The 14,850-nt window shown below is 28.4% G+C and overlaps 1 long non-coding RNA gene across 1 annotated transcript in view; it reads left to right on the forward strand.

Moving 5' to 3' along the window:
• The first annotated feature begins 1,730 nt into the window (after nucleotides 1-1,730).
• The window catches only part of LOC124535038, a 42,564-nt gene continuing 29,444 nt past the window's right edge, over nucleotides 1,731-14,850 (forward strand). The window contains exons 1-2 of the long non-coding RNA XR_006966777.1: nucleotides 1,731-1,963; nucleotides 11,390-11,428. This is a non-coding gene — a long non-coding RNA (uncharacterized LOC124535038). The remainder of the gene's footprint in view (nucleotides 1,964-11,389; nucleotides 11,429-14,850) is intronic.

Here is a 14,850-nt window from a genome sequence, read left to right on the forward strand (position 1 = left end):
ATCTCATAAGATAAACATCTTCTGAATTTATTATATTTTTATTTATCTATACACATATTATATCGTTAAAACCTCTATGTTAATTCAATTATTATTTTTGTCGTAAGTGGAAAACCTAAATAAATATTTAAGCATATTTTTTATGGTTCTAGTTCATTTTAAATTTCTTCTTTAAATATGATTACTATTATACATGTGTACGTTTACGTCGTTTGTCATTCAATCACACTCAAAAAATTTTGTTCGAAATTCAATTTCCTATGTCATAGAAAAAAATCGAGAAATAGTAGGTACCTACTTTTGTTTCTTAATCTTTATTAGGTATTATGCATTTATGTCTTTATATATCACCAAACAAAAAACATCGAACATGTTATCTAATGATATGAGATCTACTATTAATTATTACTATTAATTATTCTATAAGATTAAATTAACAACAACACTCACATTATCTTATTCTTTAAGATATTATTTATTATTTTTATATTTACATTGTCATATTTAAATAACGAGTAAAGAACATTTCAATTAAGAATAATGCTTGGATTAGTTTCGCGTGAATTTAATTAAATTTTTTATATAATGTCCAAAGTGTAATAAATTATGAAATATTCTAATATTTAAATTGCATAAACAATTATAGCTCAAGTTACCAGCGTCGCCTTAGTATAGCATTATCTTGACGTTAATTGACCTCATCTGTATATTATTATAATTATTCAACTAATTATCTTAATCCACTTCCTCATATAAATTAATATGGATAAAATAGTTTTTATTTTTAAACAATGATATTAATTTTAATGCATAATCATTAACACTTTTTGCAATTTTATTTTATAATATAAGTTTTTTAATAAAATCTGTATTTTTTATTCGGAAGCAATACTAAGTCAGTTTTAGCATTTCTTATTGAATTAAATGTTTCTTAGAAAAATATTTTACTGCTGTTTTAAATGATAAGAATAACCTACCTATATTGTATTCAATCGAATTATGTTTATTAATAAGTAAGTAAATAAACCTATTGTAGGTATATATTTACTTATTAGTGATTATAAAGTAACTTAAGATAAATACTCAATATCTGAAACAAGTAATATAAATGTATCTAGGCTGTTGCTTAATCTCCTCAGACCATATATTAAACACAATAACAATTTCTACGGCAACCTGCACGATAACAAAATGGAACGCGTCCCTGATAACGAATGCGACTTTCTACGCATATTAAACTCGATAAACAGCGATAAGACTGGACCATTGTTGTTGAATTACTAATCAAAAGATCGCGATTGAAAATCCTTCGAGAACTATTAGATAAATGGGAATCGATTTTGATTTATTCATTATTAAGACCTCAATTTATACTGATTGTGCATATTTACATACAATACGAAGATTAATGAGCTATTTTAATTTGCATATTGTAATCAATTTTTGATTGTTGCAAAAATAATTATGAAGAGCTAGGGAGGCCTATGTGTGGTTTTAAACTGACCAAAAGTACCTGCAAAGACTTATTAGTAGAGTCAGCTACGCACCGCTGGTCGAGTCAGCGCAGTTCAAATCTACTTATGCTACATATCGCTATTAAAATCTGACTATAAAACCTATTATGACTCTTTTTATCGGTAATGCTTCAATAAAAGGCGCAACTGTAACCGAGCCGTATAAATCGGCAAACTAAACAATAGCCAGGGCAGTTTCGCTTCACATTTCTACGCGGCATGTTTTTTATTTAGTGAAACAAATTTTACGTTTTATCACAGTTATTAGAACACCACGCGTTGGGCAGCACGTCTTTGTTTTAATTATATATGTAAGAGTGTCAGTGTGTAACTGAAATTGTTTCTAAACTCAAGCATTCGTATTATGTGTTTCGACCCGAATACTGTCCAGACGTGTTCAACAGAAAACATGTGTGGAAAACACGCGTAATCTGTCCGCCTTGTATTGGGTGAGTGTTTCAATCTACCGATGTAAGTTGTGCTGTCGTATCCATACGATACACCCAATGCCATCTACCTAACCAATAGACAACTTAAGGGCAATGGAACAACCGTTGTACATGGGTCCTGACAACACATAAAAATGGCTACTACACGCACAATTTGGAACGTGTTTTTATATCGGTGTGCGTAAATATTTCCACGCATACAAACGTGCTATAAAGTCGTAAAAACAGCGATTGAAAAGCTTCAGCCGTTCGCCGCACGGTGGCGTTGTTGCCAAGGTTCGTAACTTAGTAACAACATTAACTTATGAACCGAAAGTGTGGCGCCACTGTGCACCTTCATAATATATTAATCTTCACATATCTCAGTAAAATAGAAGTGAAAAGTTTGTTACACATCAATATTTGCAAAGCAATTATTATTGAATTAAATATTATATTTTGATAATTATTATATATATAATCTAATAATGAGGTACATAAACTTATTAAATTTCTTCAATTAGAATATATTCCTATGGTTATTCAATATATGAGTTAACAGTATAAGCCACGAATAAATATGTAGTAATTTAATATACTTTAAAAAATATATCAGTATCATAATTTATCTTGTAGAAAATAATATACCATTAAATTTACCTTTCAATATTGTAAATTATACCTTATTAATTACCTTAAATGTCATTCCAATAAGAATAATACTACTAGAGTGCGTAGACTATAGATATAGATAGATATCTGCCTATATTAGAGTGATGATATTATTCTGGAGGTTGTTACTCGTAGGTACGCGCTTGAGTCTTTTTCATTATTTTAAAATGGCCGTAGTTGGTAAATTTAGTCAAAGTTCAAGTTTTACTTTGGGGCGGTGAAGGAATGCCCCTTTCCCCTCCACCCCCTCTCATCTAACTTCAGCCATTACTTGGGTCTTCCGTTCGTTCCAATTTCAAATTTGAAGCTGATGCCACGATATATGGCACCGCAACTTTGGAACGCGGAATTGAGCGGGACCATAAAGTAGATGAGGCAAAAACGTCGCTGTATACAGCCTATATTATGATATCAATACTTTTTTTTATTTTGTCTTATACAAAAAACTATTCTTCTTTTACTATCTCTTTCTGTTATAACGGCTTTCCGTATAGTAATGGTTATATAGATAAGTATTTTTTAATTATAAAATGTCAGCTATTATATACATAATAACATATATATTGAACTCTAAGCTCAATCATATATTAAGAGTACATTAAATAAAAAAATCTATAAACAATTCTCATTTAATATAAATTAATGAAACTGGACAACGTAATTTAGTACTGTGAACAAGATAATTTTTGGTTTTATTAAATTATTAATGTTTAGACTCTAAATTAATATTTATTAGACATTGACACAAACAAAAAGATTCGTGAATACGTTATGTATGCATTTTATTATAGTTGAATAATATTTATTAACAATAATACACTGATTTGCATCATTAACATCTTGCAACAAAAAAAAAAGAGAAATATGTAGCAATAAATAAAAACAGTTTAAATATAGAATACACACAAATAAAACCATTAATTTAAATAAACATTTAAATGAAAACAAATAAATAAATTCTAACATTTATTATGATAACAAAACAAAGGCTTCGTATTTCTCATTTCCAATTAACAGATAAGGCAATAAAAACATGCCCACAGAATGCTTCATTTAACAGAAGCTCGCGCTTCGCTACATTTGGGCAGCGTAAAAATAATTTCTTAAAGTTGCAGGGCACGTACGTTCGTTATTCTAGTCGAGTCAATTCTACCGTCTCGACTACACCCGATGCTGATATCTGAAATCATTCCATTCTAACACAAAGAGAAATAAAGCTACGTTTTTCAGAAAAGAATATCTTTTCTCATGCGCTCTTACGTGTTGAATTATATAACTGTAAACACTATTATGACGTAATATAAAAAATACGAGTGATATTATGTTACTGGTCCATGGTAATTGTCTTATTTGATATAAAAAAGTGGCCACAGTGTTTCTAACTTAGATATATTTTTGGATATTGATTTGGGTTTGTCTATTTAAAATAGTATATGTGTTTTATCACAGACAGCCTTTTTTATATACTGTGTTTAATTAACTATTCTTAAGCAAAAAAATATGTTTGTATGGTAGGTACCATACAGAAGCTGATGCTGGTAACGGAACCAGAACCAGCTTCTGTCTATCGCGGTCAAGGTGCTCTGCTAATTAACCTATGTAAATCGACAATGTAAATATAATGCTACGTGGCATACGTGGTGGTATAAAAAATAATTTTCAATCTCTCGAGTTAATTTATGGATGTGCAATACGTGGGTGGTGACATAGAACACTTCTCTGATGACGCTTTGACAATGTCAACAAGAACAACATAATTTTTTTTTTTCAAAACGTAACTCGTTTAGTAATCGTGTTGATTATTTCTGTATATTGAACTTTACTAGTACGCTTTATTCTATAAATAATCTAACTTGTTTAAACTTGTATGCTATATGCATTTAATATAAAATTTAAATAAAAATCTAAATCTGGTTTATGATGTGCAATACTACTAAATAATATTAAAATGATTGTATTTTGTAATTGACAACTTGATATATACGTACCTATATATAAATATAAAATTATATATAAATCTTGTTTAAATTTTAGTGGCATTTATTGGTGAGAAAAATATAAATTTAAATTAACAAATCGTTCAAACATCTTTGATTAAAAGTATGAAAATTTATTCTCTTGCATTTTGTAAAAAGATACATTTTTAGATAAAGAAGAATTAAATAAGAACTTTTGATAAACTTAATACAATTATTATTTCGATTGCAACATTGCAGTGGAATTAAAAAGTACCAAAATGATACTCATACATTTTCTATTAAACTCTCTGGTCTATGAGTGATACTATAGTCTTATTACAGCCAGTAGCTAAATAGTAATGCTTCCTCGTGAGAAAAGGACACCCAATCGTTTTATAAAGTCAACTTAAATGACCAGTATTTCTTATATTGCGTGTGCTCACTTGAAACTTCATAATACTGCTTTTGACTTAACTTCACTAAGTTCAATACATATTTTAAGATAGTATTTCAGAACAATTCAATATAATATTAATGTAATTAAAATACTTTTGTAAAGATATCAATAAATACCTATATTTAATATTGTAAGTACATATAATAATGTATGGTAAAAAATGTAATGAAAATGTTCGTTCTTAAAATTTCTACGTGAAACTATTTCTACATACACATTAATAAAATAAGTCAATACTAAAATGACCTCGATTCTTGACCTTTACTAAGTATTATTGAGTAATAATATGCCTATTAGTACAGTTCTCATTAACTCCGTAATTAAATATTATATTAATTTTTTCTTGAGCTTTCCTTAGAGCTGTATAATTTCACTGATAAAACTATGGGATTTTTTAACTTATTACGTTAATAATCAGATTTATGAATGTATTTAAGTTCCTAACCATAACTTATTATACACATACATGGCCAAGTAGGTTATAAATGTATCATATTACTTAATGTATTATAAGAACTGCTGCCAAATTAATAACACAAAGTGGTATTCTTGAACTGCAACAATAAAGTTTTCAATTTGATAAAGTTGTGGCTGTCAAAGAATCTTCCCTTACCAAAAATATTTACAGATAAAAACTAAGTCCATTTATGCAGTAACACTTTACAGAAACGAATAATATTTAAAATTTATGATGCAAAAATTTTATCTTAAAGCCGTGCTGTTAAATTTTTCAAAAGTTATATGTTTTAGTTAGAATGGAAACAGTTTGCAAATATTAAACAGGTGTAATTGCCTCAAAAGAAAAAAAAATCAAATATAAGTATATTTATTACACATCATAACCTTTAGTGCTGACAGTAGGATTTGAACCTTTAAAACTTAAACTAAAAATCAATGAAATGTTATTAATACTTATAAATGTATACCCCAATTCTTTACTAAATATCTTACGAAGCGAGTGACCACGCATACTCATAGCATTATTCATTCCCCGTTATAACCCATCAACGGACTGACAGCCTTACCATAAATCTCAGCATATACTTAACGACGAAGATTTTGTTTCGTCGAATAAGTATAATATTACAAAGCTTTTATATTAGAGAAGCTTTTACTTTGATAAATCTGGAGGTTTTTTTTATGAAGCATCGAAATATATAATATTTAAAATTATTTATATTTTTATATTTCAAAACAATATTATGTTACAACTTTTCTTTTTATTTATAATTTAAAGGTTAATTCTATTTATATTAATTATGTTAATTGTTAAGATATTTGAAAAAGAAAAAAGTAGGTATATAATTATTTATTGTCTTCGGAATGCATTCACCTGCCCAATAAGTAAATAAAATTAGAGCAGATGCTTCCAATTATAGCTTCTGATTATTTTATTTAAAAAAAAAATAGCAAAGCAATTACCATTAACATTATATTAATGATGCGTTTTATAGAGCAGCTTCTTTGTTTAAATTGCAATTTATAATTAAACACCAATTAATATTATAAGGCAATTAGATAGATAGCTCTGCATATAAACTGTGTAGGTACTTATAAGTTCACGTTTTATTTAAGCAGTATAAAAAGGGTATATATATAAGTGTCGTAGTAATATTATGTATCTGGAGACTTGAATATTATATACCTAGAATCAGTAACAATTTTCTTCGCAATGGTGTATTTGCGAACTTTTTCGAGACGGCCCGGAAGGCTCATGCAAAATGTATTTGCGCGACTCGCTTTCGTAAAATTTATATTAGACAGGGAATAGTTTGTCCCTCCCTTGACAAACTTCATATTTTTCGTGAATATATTCGAGAGAATTACGTCTCGTCTAAATCGAATGGATAAATAACACGCAAACAACAACGATGAATTTGTTTATTTGTTATTTTGGGTACAATACATATATGGTTATATCGTAATAAATGTTTACGTTTCATGTGAGAAGCTAATCTAAAATACTAAACAAAAGATACGAGGTGATCTTACTGAAATTATATAACAAGTGAATTTATAAAGAATACAATACCTATAAAATATAGATATAGGTACCTATAATATATAGTATTGTCTTTATAATAAATATACAATTTACCAGTATAAACAGGTAATAAGGTCATTCCATCATAAATTATTAAGTTATATTGAGGCAGTTAAAACAGTGTCTTAAGATTTATCATTTTAAAACAATAATGATTAAAAAATCATGAAGAACAATATTAATAAAAACTGCATTAACTTAAATCAAACTTATGACTTTAAACAAAGAGTAACTTATTTTAATATTATAAAAATTACAATCGAAATTATAAAATCATTAATGTTAACTAAATTGGATTACTGTCAAATTATTAGGTAATAGGTAATAATTTTATTATTATCACAAACTTAGTTAACCGATGATATTTTTCATAATTTCCTCTATCACCAAATCCTGGAAAACACACAAAAAAAAGTAAAATTAGTTTAAATTCTAAAGCCTGTATGGGTATAAAACAAGGTATATTATTTTTATAATACGATACTCGTTGATTCATTGCTCTTTTTTATATACTCGTATAATATATATTTTGTAAGTTTACCATTGAGTATAAAGGTTTCAGTAAAAAATTGGGACACTTTTTTTTAATATTACCTGATTGCATGTGTCACGGCCATAGCGTTTTTATAAATGAATATTGTAGTTCAAAATATGTAGTTTTTGTTAAAAGTGAAAGTTGAAATCCGTCGAGGACTAGAATTACGTAATACAACTAAAGTTAAGGGTTTTTATACTGACGATCGCTAAGCCCAGTGTTCACTGTCTGCAGGCTTTACGACTTACTTTACTATATTCGATCAAAATAAAAAGCGATGTACCCAATCATTAATTTTAATCTATTTAATACATATTTTAGAAATTACTATAATGAAATACGTTTGTTAAATATTAGTAAAAGCACATTTTATTTCGTAGTCTTGTTACGAACACGCAGATGTAATTTGACTTAAGAGGTAAAAGTTAGATGAACAAACCTTATTTCACCTTTTTGTTTTATCTCCGACTAGCAAAATAGCTAAAACATACGAGCAACGAGAAAAGTTGTAAGTAGACCGCCTTTAGTACAACCACGATTATTGCCCTCTAGATAAAGACACACGTTATATCCTGTAGCCTGCAGGTGAATGCAAATGTCTGAAATTTACAGTTATTTAGATAAAACCTTTTTGTTCCGTATATTTGGCTGAATACTTGTTTGCATAAAGCAAAAAAAAAAGTAATGAACAGATTATTTAAAAGTTGTTTTATAAATCAATATTTATTCGGCGTCTTCTTGTCTGCCATTATGTAAATATTTCTTTTAATCTACACAGAACAATCTGGAATAGATCGAATGATGGATGCAAGTCACGAACGAACCAATATATATATGTAAATCAGAAAAACTCGCTAATACTATACTGGAACAGGAAATCACAATTTTCGTTCGCCATCCAACGGAACCCTGGAAGGAAAGAAATTGATTTCATTAACATGTTTGCGCTCTCCGCATGTTATCCGACATTTTCCTTAAGTTGTTTATCTCAGACGAGTTCAATAATGCTATACTGGCACTCATAGATAACGATTGTAACGTTTTCCTATTATTTTCGGAATGGAGCATTTTCATTTTTCCATGTCCTATAAGTATCAGATACATTACATCCAAATATGACATAACATACATCATGTAATAAATTATGCTATATCACAGAAACAAAACTTTACATAGTAAACATAACAAAAAATTTTAACTATTTTTGGTGAGTACTTATCAATTATTATTACACTAAATGCATGTTGAATGATCATAAATCGTTTGAAATACATAAGTATTTTGAATGCTAGAAATAATATACCCACTAGAAATAAACTCTACATAAGTTTATAGATTTCACTGTGGTAGTACTTTTTATTTCAAATTATTTTTACCTTTGTACCTAAATAAAAGCTATAGAAATGTTTACAAAGATTAAAGTAAAAATGTATTGAAGTATTCCCTATTTCTATGCAAATTTAACAACGCTTTCTTCTCCGAATTATAATATTTTGATCTTTGAAACTAATTGGCGTAATTAAGAGAATTTTACCCTTTCGCAGAATGTATTTTATTATAGGAGCTATGAATACTAAATTTATTATCACTATGTTAGACCTGTGTTTTAAACATCTATGTATTTGTTTACTTGTGTATATACGGTGTGATGATTGAAATTACTTTTAAAATATTGTATTAATATTTCAATGATATCTATTTTTTGATAAGCAAAGGAAAATTGTTTCTTATATAAAACAATACCTCGAAATAATTCCGCTCTTAAAAAAATTAAAACCCTTAAGTAATTTGAAAATCATTTGTTCCTGTTCGTAGTGACCTCGTTTTGTCGCGGGAAATTCAAGGTTTCATTTTGAGAAGGTCTATTGTTTCGTCTATGTGATAGAGCCCCTATTTAAACGCGGCAGACATAAGACATTAATATCATTATATTTATTTAACAATCGTCTGCGACTGCGACCAATACCTATAATAGGGAAACAACTTTAGCGGTCTAAGAAAATCGTGAGAAAATATTGTGTTGAATAATACCCACAGAATAATGGGGAAATGTTAGACTGTTTGATCTTAAATTTTACTCACATCGCACCAAAACAAATGACACATCAATCATTTTAATTTATTTTAGTCGGATTGTTTTATTTAAAGAAATAACGGTTTGCGAGAAAAAGTGGGGCGTGCGATAAGAGGAATTAGCACAATACGGGCGAATAAATCGTTTGACTCGGCACTGATTCTGTTTATAATATTTGTTTAAATATCTTTATTTAAAGAATATAATTTGAAAAAAATGTTAGTATTCCCATTCGAAAATGGGATGTAAGATTTATCTTATTTATTTAAATGTAAATCAACAGTTTTAAATGTAGATTTTACTGAAAAAACTAGCGAAATATTCAGTAGATCACTCCTTTCTACCATTTTACATTATTTAAATATAGTACAATTAAATTCTGCACAAAAACAATCAATACAAACTCCATGCTCTTAATCATTTATACATGCATTTTATCATCTATATAGTGTTATTAAGTAGTCTTATTAAAGATACATATCTACTTCTTATTTTCACCCAATAACATCTGTAAGAAGATTAAGAGGAATAAAATCAATAATAAGTATATTTGTTATTTTAAAAAAAATATGTAATAAGTAGGTACCTACCGCTACCCATAATTGAATATATATATATATATACCTATCTAATAACTACCTCGATGTTATATTTTATTTGCTCTTCCAAATACAAATATCTTGGTTATGTCGCAAGTCTACACATTACTTCTGAGGGTGAACCTACGTACAATTATAAGGGTATATACAAGAAGATAATTATCCCCCGCGGCCCGCAACCCCGCGCCTCTGACCCTTGTTCTGCTTAATCCGTTTAAACTTTTATTTACCTAGTTCATTTGAATTGATGCGATTAATACTGGGTTCTTTTTTATTATATAAAAAAGTATTATTATTTATTAGATATCTACATAGCTTCAAATACTTGAGATATATCAATAAATTTATTTCTAAGTTTGGAATTTTTCTACTTAAGAAACGTTTAAATGCTCTTATGTTTAACATTCAGTTTAAATGAAAATTTATTTGTAACTTGATATTGGGATTGTTTATTTTGTTCCGTATAATATTAATTGTTTGTTATATTTATGAAGAATATATTGATGAGTAATCTCTTAACGTTCGCTCTACAAATAAAACAGAATAAACGCCTTATACTCTTCAATATCATAATGCATTTTACTTTCGCGATAACAATACTTGATAATTTTGAATACTCTTCAATTATTTTACTTTACAATTGGAAAATACTAGGTATGTACTGCAGTATTCGTACGCTGATAAAAACTAGATACTAATGAAGAAATAAAGCTACTTTCATTTGAAAAGGTAATATCATCAAAGTGAATATCTAAAAAAAACTAATTAACGGTAAATGAGATGCACATATCAGGTTAATTTATAAATTACTATAAACGTAATGAAGTGAAAGAAGTTTTATGTTTCCTCTATATTATGCAGTTGCAGTAGCCGACGGCCATGTTGCTGACCCGTCTCCGAGTACGCGCGACTCTATCTATCCTTGTCGATCGTATGCAAAATTTGTATACCTCTCTTTATCACTCTTAGCAAAGAGCCCCTGCACCCAATTAGAGTAATACGCATGCGTATCGTGTCAATGTCAAATCAATCCTCGTAGGCTGATGCAACGGGCTTATATTTATAACATTTTATTCTATTATATTTCATAGTATGTCTTTTGTTTCAGGATGAATGGTCTAGCGGCTTACCTACAATGGATTAAACGGTACGTATATCTAAATTACTAGACTGATTTGTTTAACGCACCCATTCTTTTAGAAATACTTATGATGTCCTAATGTCTAGTAAAGATAAATCATATCCATCTATCAATGCGTTTGGTATAGTAGATAATTATCGTGTCAAAAATACTACGAGGTCGTTAACCCCAATTATTTTCATTACTATAAACAATATAAGGTTTGAGAATATGTGGTTTAGGGACGAGTTGTTAAATATTTAGTCATAGATCGGGAGCCAACATATTTTTACGAGTGGCAAGATCAGCTCATTACTATCTTATTACGTACGGTGTTGGCTTGGGCCTCGATGAGCCGAAACACATCCAATTTCCCAACTTCCCATTTATTGATATTGACTCTGAGAGGACGCTCCGTAAATGATCTCCGGACTAGACGCAGCTGGATGTGACTAAATTAAAATATATGCAATTTCGATATTTAACTTTAACGATTTAATATTAACATTAAAAATCTAAGTAATTTGAAACTATCTCATTAAAAGTAACTTTTTTTTTTAATTTTTTATACACTTATTATAAAATAAAACATTGATACTGAATCAATGAACGATTCAAGTTTATCAATTTGTAATATATTTAGTTTTGTTCGTATGTAATATCTATATTGTGTTATTAAATTTTCATTTATATATAGTATAATATACCTAGTCATACCTAGCCCGTGTTCTTACAATGTTTAAGGTATATATTAAAAATTAATTATAAAACTTGTAGGTATAAACAGATTTTGCGTCATTTAATATACCTACTTACTAAGATTTTTGCGTAGAAAGTATTTTATACTATTTATATAACGGTTTGAATGCTATATTTCAAATTAGTTAACTGTGGTACATTTCATAGATTATTTTGAAAATGTATTTTCCAATAGATATAGGAACGTATTATAAAGACATATCCAGTGTCAATAATTCATTTGTTTCGATATTTCGCGGTATCACTTATTATCATCAAACCTAACGCCAGATAAGCCCGAGACGAGACGTGACTTGCGAAAAATAGTCATTTTAGCTCCCGCATTCGGATTTGTACTCACATCGCGTAAGAACGGATCAGTGCATATACGGCGCCTCAGTAATGAACTTGCCACCTATACATACATATGTACGTACAGTCACAAGGACGTGCCATCATGCGGCGTATGCCTAGTAATATAATACATGTATGTGTAATTTTTGAAAATGGAATCAATCTCTGATCTAACAGTCTTTTGATAAAAAAAATTAAAAAGTATACAACTGTAAAATAGCATCAAAGAAGGTTGATTAACTGGCATTTACGAACTAAAAAAAATATGCGGGACCTTTTTGGAATAAAACTCATTTGAACAAAACGATAATTTTGCAAATCCGTCTGTATGTGATGAAGTTAAGTCCGAACATAAATAATAAAATATAAGTATGTATTAACATTCAAATTGAGAACGTCCTCCGTTTTTTAAATCAGTTCAAAACGGTTTGTTATTAAATTAATTTGGAGCTTATTTTAAAATTACTTATTAACAAGCTATATTTTACGTGTCCACAATTAAATAACTAAGGTAGCAATAAATAAGTTCCGAAATTGGTATGATATAAAGCACGAATATCTATCTATCTTAATTCCAAACCGGTATTTTCTATAAATTAAAAGGCTAGACTTTTAAAATGTTGATTAAAAATAGCAAAATAATACTTGAATATAACAATTATATCTTCAATATAAATAATTCGATTATATATATAGGCTATATGTATAACTAAAGGTTGTGATATAATTTTTATCATCTTATATAACGTTATAAATAAAAATTATTATATTATCATTTTGTTACGTTAATCGTAATCATTCATAAAATCACATTACAGAAAAAAACTAATTTTTGAAAATATCGATACACAATAAAATAAGAGAGGGTTTGCTGATATTTCTAATATGGTAATGTGATCGGATATTCGACCCCAAACAAACTCAATATTGGCCTTTCAGATTCGTTGGGACAAAACGTAACAAACAACTTACTGTTATAAGTTCTCGGTATATTCGCAATATATGTATTTGGTAAAAAATGCTATCCCTATAAATAGAGATTTATGTACATTGGGTTGGTTATTGGTACATGTTTTTGAACGGAATTGTATAAGCCATATACATTATTATTAAAAAGAGGATAAAATGGTTTTATTTATCATCGATTAACTACTGAATTTATTTTGAAATGTACTTGTTTTTGTCAGAATTAACTGTCAGCGATTAGGTACTCATATTGATATTGATATATTGATAAATCATAGCCTATGTAAAATTCTGATATATGAGTTATATAATTGCAGAGTTTTATTAAAATCCATTCTGTCGTTTTTGTGTGGAAGTAAAAAAAAAACAAAGTTAAAGTAAACATTTATAAATACAAACTTTAGCCTTTGAAATGTAAGTAAGGATTTGACTGGCAGATTATTACTTTTATGTACTTTTACAAACAGACACAGCATATTATTTAACTTAAATTAACGAATGAATACGTATTTAATTATGGTATTGATAGGCGGTAATCTAATGTGGGCGGCGACGACAATGGTAATTTCAATGAATTGTTTTAGATACACGTTTACAGGTTTGCTGTATAAATAGGTATTAATTGTTGATAGATAATATAGGAAGTAAAGCGGGTTCGTACTTTATATGACTACCTCTTATCAACAGGAAGACACCGAACCTAAAGTTTAAATGAGTTTACTTGATCTAACAATTTATGTCCTCGTTCCAGATAGGACATTCCTTTTCACTGTATAAATTGTTGACTTAAACTTATTTAACTTCCGTACATATCTACTATTATTATTTACGTATAAAGAATTGTACAGCAAAAGAAAATAGCATCGAAAAGTCATAGGAGCTATTAATGTGTCGTACAAGAGAGTATATTATGGATAGTTACTAATTCCCTTCTTCTTCTAGACAAGTCAATAAATTGGAAGTCATTAAAAAAGAATCCGTTAGGTATAGGTAATATGATACTTTAATATAAATATGAACATTGCTGTAATATAACACAAGCATATATTAAAAATTAAATGTGCACATACTATTATAATAAAGTAATAAATATCCTAAACGCTTTGTAAAAAATGTAATTTACAAAAAAGTGTATAACCTACCTTTTGGATATTTGGATTATGAATTCAATTTATTTTTTTTTATCTATTTTTAGTAGGTACTTACTTGGGTAGTAGGTATGTTGTGCTCATTTCCAAGAAGTCGTATAAGCGAATCACAGTCATGAAATTCCAAAATCATCATTAATTGCAACGTACTTAACCGAATTCAGTCATGTACGCAGGTACTGAATTAATTTAAAGGCGAGCTGATTTCATTTGGAATTAGACCTGTCTTCGAAATTGGAATAA

This window comes from Vanessa cardui, chromosome 14 (genome assembly GCF_905220365.1).
Source record: "Vanessa cardui chromosome 14, ilVanCard2.1, whole genome shotgun sequence".
Taxonomy (NCBI): Eukaryota; Metazoa; Arthropoda; class Insecta; order Lepidoptera; family Nymphalidae; genus Vanessa; species Vanessa cardui.